At 38.0% G+C, this 7,403-nt stretch overlaps 1 long non-coding RNA gene across 1 annotated transcript; it reads right to left on the reverse strand.

The window, feature by feature from the left end:
- Window positions 1-3,023: 3,023 nt before the first annotated feature.
- Window positions 3,024-6,745, reverse strand: LOC149393558 (uncharacterized). The gene is made up of 3 exons (XR_016299623.1): window positions 5,275-6,745; window positions 4,304-4,424; window positions 3,024-3,256 (listed from the first exon to the last, which is right to left on the reverse strand). It is a non-coding gene; the product is annotated as an uncharacterized LOC149393558 (long non-coding RNA).
- Window positions 6,746-7,403: the final 658 nt, after the last annotated feature.

A 7,403-nucleotide genomic window follows, 5' to 3' on the forward strand; every position in this document is an offset into this window, starting at 1 on the left:
GTTGAAGATTCGACAAAGATCTAGACCTCTTGACGATACAGAAGCTAGGAGAATGCACAAAGCTTAAGAAAGGTAAAGAAAACTCTCAAAGATACAAAAACCAAAAAGACCCAAAAGCCAAAACACTCTAAGTTTAACGCACGACTAAGTCGTACGTGTAATTGGGTGGGTTAATGTCAATGCGTCATTTTTCGCAGTCGGAAAATGAACCCTCCAAAAACAAAAGGACATGTAGCACGAGCTCTGAAGTAGATTCACAACATTCTTGCCGAGAACCATGCCTCGCGATGTGCTTTTACATGCCTCGTCGTGCATCATGCCTTGACGTGTGCCTTGACTTAACTTAGCACGTACTTGCGTCGACACACCTTGACTTGAATTACCACACCATTGCCATATCGTGAACCTAATTCACCTTGCCGTGTGCCTGACTCGCATCGTCGTGTGCCATGCCTCGACATGCCTTGCCTTGGCTCTACAAGCCATGCTTTGCCATGCACTGGTGTTTGAAGCTTTATGATAAAACATTAGTCTTTAGTCCATAAACAAACTAAACAACTTACGAAGAGACAAATGTAGATTTGCATGAACAAACTCTTCGTAGTTTGCTTAAAACGATATATTCGCAATCTAAGGGTCAAAGGACTATTGACCTCAGTACGATTGTTAGAAGAATCTATGATGTCTGGTTATGAGGCATTGAGAGTTGGAGACTCTATAGTTCTTCTAGGTATCTTCCTAAGGTACTGAATTGACCAGTGCACTTCTAGAGACAAGATAAGAACAAACCATTTAACCTTTTATGTCTCGAAGTCACTACGTATGAATTGCATCGTGCTTACCTTAATCCTGAAATGAGACATGTCATTTCACACCTTAGTATTCTCATTTGAGAAAGTCAGAGTTCGGACTCACTATGTGATTCCAAACAAGGCCTATTGGTGAAGTACTAAGTTGTGAGTATGTCATGAGTAACTTTGTGAAGTTCTCATAGATATGGAATTCATGTACAAGATTGTTGAAATGCAATATATATCACCTCATGCTTTGTTCCTTGGAGTGTGAATAAATGAACTGGCCAGTGTCCAAATTGAGTCCTGACTCTTTTGGATGAAACAATGAGACTTATTAGCTCCTCGTCAATACGTTGTTTCTAACTTATTCACAAGCGACAAAGGAGTTGAGGAAATAACAGCTAGAAGGGTAAAATGGTAATTTTGTAAATCCCGACTAGCTGATGATATTCATGAAGGGTAAACACTGATAATATTCTGTGGATCCACTCATTACAATTATGTTGAATTCTTGAGTAGAAAATAAATTCATTTGAACCGAGAGATTTTTAGTGTCAACTCTTTAGTGGAGTCAGTTGACATTAAGCTAAACTTGGAAAAGGTTTGTGAACTTTTGAGTCCAAGTATTTTAGCTCAAGCTTTGTTCATTTGGATCCATGAGGTCACTGTCACGAATCACATCGATTAGGAATAGTTAAACTGGAAGCTAAGTCAAAACAAGAACGAAAGTAGTCTAAAGGGTATTTTTGTCTTTTGAGACCAAGGATGAAATGAATGTCAATAAATTTTTTGACAAGTTCATTTGATGACTTAATGTCACTCGGCCATATTAAAATAATTGGGCCTTGTGGATTAATTTCATTTCATAATAATTTTAATGAAAATTCTTAATGGGCCTTTTTCATGTTGTCATGAACAAGTGGAAAAACTTCTAGAAGGCCTTTCTAGATGAGGATAGGCGCCCAACATACCCAAGAGAGAGAAAAAATATTTTGTGCATAAATGTATGAATATACTTGCCAAAAGAAAAAGAAGAAACAAATTTCCCCTAAGAGGAAATGAGGTAGGCGCCCAAGAGAGAGACAAAAGGCAATGCATGGAACAAAATAGGAAACAAATCCAAGGCTTAATGAAGCCTACCTTGGCCGAGTATGTCATAGAGGAAAAGAGGAAATTGGCTCATGAATATGTGATATTCTATAGAAGAGGAAACTACCTTATTGAAGGTAAGACCTCTCCTATAAATAGGAGCCTCATTCTTCTCATTTTTCTCATTCCACATAAGTTAAAGATTGAGAGCCTCTCTCTCTAGAACTTGTGGTTGCCGCCCCTTCCTCTCTCTCTCTCTCTAGTTTATTTTCGATTTTTGTTTTGGCACCTAGGTCCTCATTTGACCTAGTGTTTAGCTCTGCGACTTCAAGACTCGTTCTTAAGTCGTAGTGTTTAAAAGTGCCCACTCACTAATTCCTTTTATTTCGAGTGATTTAGTGATAGAAACTTTCGTGGTTGCTCGAGGTGCCGAGGAAAGAAAGAGAGACGTGCTGCGAGGGAGACGAGCGTTGCAAACTTTCCAAAAGCTTCTCAAAGTTCAAGCTTCAAGAAAGGTTAGTAAACTTCTATGCTCATAATAGTTTTTATTTACGTGTGCTTGCTCTTTGTCTAGGTTAGTAAAAACCGTTTTACTTGAAAAAGAAAATTTTTAAAATTCTGTCGCTTAACGAAGCGTTAAACTTTTTCTTAAACCCTAGATCAATTCCAACAACCAAGCATCTTGGTCATAGAATATTAGATTCGATGAAACTGTAAAAAGCTTCGGTTTTGAGCAGTCAATAGATGAGCCTTGTGTTTACAAGTTAATGCACGAGGGCAAAGTTGTGTTTTTAGTATTCTATATCGATGATATATTACTCATAGGTAATGACATGGGTAAATTATCTGAGGTTAAAATCTGACTAGCAAAGCAATTTGATATGAAGGATCTAGGAGAAGCCGTTTACATTCTGGATATCCAAATCTTTCGAGATCGGAAAAACCAGACTTTGTCGCTCTCTCAAGCATCTTATATTGATAAGGTGATGGATCGCTTCCCGATGCAAGACTCCAAGAAGGGCTATCACGACCAGTGAGCCTTAGCTCGCCCACGAGCCGCGGCAGAGATCTTCGTATCTTACTTAACATAAATAAAATTCATAAAAACTGTGGTGGAAGCGCTTCCGGAAAACATTTTCTAGAAAAATATTTTAAATATTTACATAAACGTCTCAAAATTATGGGCGAAGTTTTCGTTTTTCCAACAACATACTAATTAAAAATTTTACAAATAAAAAGACTCGTCTTTTAAAAACAAAACAGACCATTTCGCCTTTGACTTAGCCACAGGTCGGCAGCCGTACATACACACGCCTACTTACTTATCGGCTTTTTCTGATGCTCTGCTTAATCCTCTTTAGCCTTGCCTTTATCTACAATATCAAGATAATAACTATGAGTCGAAAGACTCAGTAAGTGGATATCTATATAACTAATGCACCGTGCACATAACACATAAGCAATACATAACATAAAGTTCATATCTTATCATAACTTGCGGAAGTATCGGCTCAGGTCATAATAAATCCACTTTTCTTTATAATCAATCGGTTAGGTCCCTATAGATTCATCTTACTTAAGAATCAATCGGCTTAGGTCCCGATATATTCATCTTACTTAAGAATTCACCAGCTTAGGTCCCGGTGATTCAAAATCATAACATACTTACTTTTATCATAAACTATGGAATTACCAGCTTAGGTCTCGGTAACTCCTACTTACTTGAGAATGTGCCAGCTTAGGTCCCGGCAATTCCCATCATACAATACATGTCCTGCTCGGGATCCCTTAATGATATCCGCACGACACATATCTTATTGGCGCCAGACAGGAGGGTGCACAGTCCCCTGCCTAATCCCCATGTGGTACCACCGCGAAGGATAACAGGTACATGCTAACATGGGGTATATGTCGAAGGCGGTACCATTCCATGTTTTCTCGTTAATCTACTTTACATGTGAGACTGCTTAATTCGGGTTTCATCCCGCTCTTAACATATATTATTTTCGCTTATTAATTCGTGACTTATAAGATCTCAGGATGTGACTCCCATAGATCCTATCATAATATCCTAGCTTTTGAATACGAGTCTTAATCACAGTCTCTCATAACCCAGTTAACTAGGACTAGATCTATTGGGGGGAAACTAACTAAACACGTAACGAAGGCTTGGGTTCCTAATCACCTCTAGCCATTTTTATGAGCCAGACTAATTCCGTTTCCCAATTCGTTAGTGGCTTGAAGCCCTTACTCTTGATAGTGAATTATCTTTAGGCTTGTCTTACTCTTGCTTATTAAAAAGCATATAGAAAATGCACGTACAATATATGTATATATATATAAAGATATATATATATATATATATATATATATATATATATAATATTTCTTGATATTGTAGATGCATATAATCCACTTACCCGGATAACGATTCTTTCGAATCCTGGACCTTCTCTTCCATAAAAAAGGTTCTTCTTAATTTCACGTATAACCCAGTCCACGTAAGCTCTCCTGCTAATCTTTATAGCAATCTGGACTTATCTATGGAAGAGAAAGATCAAACATGGAGCGTACTTAGTATCTCGTCCATCGATATACTAACGTACATACTTTACTAAAAAGAAAGCTCATAAGGAACATATTCAAAACGTCCTCTTAGTCACGCTACTATGAGCATCTAAAAAAAGAGCATCAGAGAATACATGAGGATAGAATAGAGATACAGAAAAGAATCGACGCCTACAAAAATAAGGCATTGACATTACTTCTCATATCTAAGCTAAGAAACGTCCTACACTATTCCACAACCTATTCTTCTGACTGGGCAAGCCCACTGCTTAGAATAGGTTCCCGAGGGTCGAACTCAAAGAGAAAGAACATATAAGAATATTCTCACTAAGAATCTATAGCATACATAACATATACGAAAATATCTCGAAACAATACTTCTCAAATATGATCTAGAAAATATTTTCGACTTGTCTCTTTTTATTTACAAGTTATAAGTGTTTGAGAACGTAAATAAATATAATAAGACCTTTCATTTAAAATAAACCAAGTCGTTTATTTTAAATGTCTAACCATATTGTAAATAATTTTGGATTCGATTTAATAAAATATTTACAAAATAATTGAACCCTCGGTTCGTATTCGAACCTTTCTCGTTGATATTCTTTTTCGATTTAAAAGAGTCAAGCTTATAGTCGAACTCAATTTTTAATACATAATTAAGATAAGGATACTAAATAATTACTTGAATAATTAATGAGCTTAGTAATATAACATATTTATTTTTAACGAGTCATAACAAAACTAACTAGGAAAATAAAATACTTAACAAACCATAAAAACATAATAACATATTAATTAAAGGTTCATAACTAGCACAAACCCCGAGTCGTCCTATCCACTTGGAAACGTCTTAAGTCAGCAAGCCGAGGCCCGAACCTTCTAAGTCCGCGCCACCTCACTGCCCAGCCCCGCCTCATCATCGCTCGCGCAGCAGCTCCGCCACTCTTCGGACAGCCTCCTCGCCGTCCCGAGCCGCTGCCCCGAGCCCTATTCAGCCCACCTAAAACCGAGCCTATCTCTCGACAACAACTTGCACACAAAATAAAGCTTAACAACCATATTAACGAATCCGAACAACAACATCAAATCCGAACCAAATGCTATTTTCAGAATAAATAGAATACATCAAATTCTCATATTCTGGGTTTAATACTCACGGCCAAATCAATCAAAATGAATCACCCTGCAAACAAGTCACACGGCCAGCAAGTCACACAGCCAACAACTTACACGGCCAACCCAAACTTCACCAAAACAACTCAGTAAGCCCAAGCATCCATGACAACAACATATACCATAACCAATTTTCGGCCAAACAAGTTCGACACGAATCAAGTCAACAACTTCAATTCATTTATACCCGTCGGACCAAACAGAAAGCACGAGAGAAGAAAAATCAACGACAAAGCTTAGCCAAGCGAAAACAATAGAATCATCATCGAAATCCATCTTCAAAATACAACCACACACCCCGTATTTCCTCTCACGAGAAAAGCCCCAAATTTAAAAAACGAAACCCTAATTTCACAAATCCAATTGGGGAAGAAAAAAATCCTTACCTGAATATTCCTTGTTGGTTCTCTTCTCCTCTGATTCCGGTGTCTCCTCTCGGTTCTGCGTCCTCGGCGGCGACAGTGGCTCTTTTCCTCGGCCCAATTTTCGGCCAAACAAGTTCAACACAAATCAAGTCAACAGCTTCAATTCATTTATACCCATCGGACCAAACAGAGAGCACGAGAGAAGAAAAATCAACGACAAAGCTTAGCCAAGCAAGAACTATAGAATCATCATTGAAATCCGTCTTCAAAATACAACCACACACCCAGGATTACATCTCACAAGAAAAGCCCCAAATTTCAAAAACGAAACCCTAATTTCACAAATCCAATTGGGGAAGAAAAAAATCCTTACCTGAATATTCCTTGTTGGTTCTCTTCTCTTCTGATTCCGGTGTCTCCTCTCGGTTCGGCGTCCTCGGCGGCGCGTGGCGGTGGCTCTTTTCCTCGGCGGAGCGCGCGCTCGAGATGGGTTCAGTGGTTTGAGGTCCCTTCCCTCACTTCCTCCGCGAGCTCAACTCCGTCTCAATCTCTCTCTCTCTCTCTCTCTCTCTCTCTCTCTCTCTGGTTTGCTCTCTCTCTCCGGTCTGCTTTCTCTCTCTCCCGTCCTCTTCCTTCTTCTTCTTTCTTTTCTTTCTTTCTTTCGTCCGTGTTCTTTCTCTTTTCTTTTCCTCGTGGGTTAGTTTTTTTTTTCTTTTGGCTAGTGTGTTTGTTTTTGTTCGGCCATAAAGACTTAGTGGCAAAGGTAACTAATGAAGAAAAGTGATGAGTTGGCAAGAATAAGAACAAGTGATGTAAGTTTCCAAAATTCCCATTTAACCTTCATTTTCCACTTTTATTTCAAATGGGTCCAAAAGAATCATTATAATTAAGTCCTCTTCATATAGTTATTTTATTAAATCCATAACCGAACGGATTATAATTATATGATTCGAACCGAGAATTTTCTCGTTCGTTCTAGATTAATTAAAATATATTTAAGGTTTCTCGGAATTAATTCTCGTTCTTGATAATTTATTTCTTAAACTAATTTCCGGAATATTTTCTCGGAATTAATTTATTAATCGAGATAAACTCGATAATTCCTTTATTTATTCCGAGATTTCTCATAACCTTAACACATTTTAAATTAATTTGATAAATCCATTGGAGCATAATTCACTCGAGAATTTAGTTGTAACAACGGAAACTCGTTAATTATTTCCAAATCTCCAAATACGAGTGACGCAGAAACTTGTCCTTACAATCCCTACCCGTTAAGTTAGTTTCATCCTTAAAACTTAAAGCGGGGCAGGGTACTTCTTCTGCATAACACTAACGAGCGTCCAGGTGACTTTTCCATCTTCAGAAAACAAGAGAAGAGATACATTCTTCTAAACATGCCATCGCTTGA

Source organism: Urtica dioica, chromosome 6 (genome assembly GCF_054948205.1).
Source record: "Urtica dioica subsp. dioica isolate 48M chromosome 6, U.dioica_male_clone48M_v1_H2, whole genome shotgun sequence".
In the NCBI taxonomy this organism is placed as follows: Eukaryota; Viridiplantae; Streptophyta; class Magnoliopsida; order Rosales; family Urticaceae; genus Urtica; species Urtica dioica.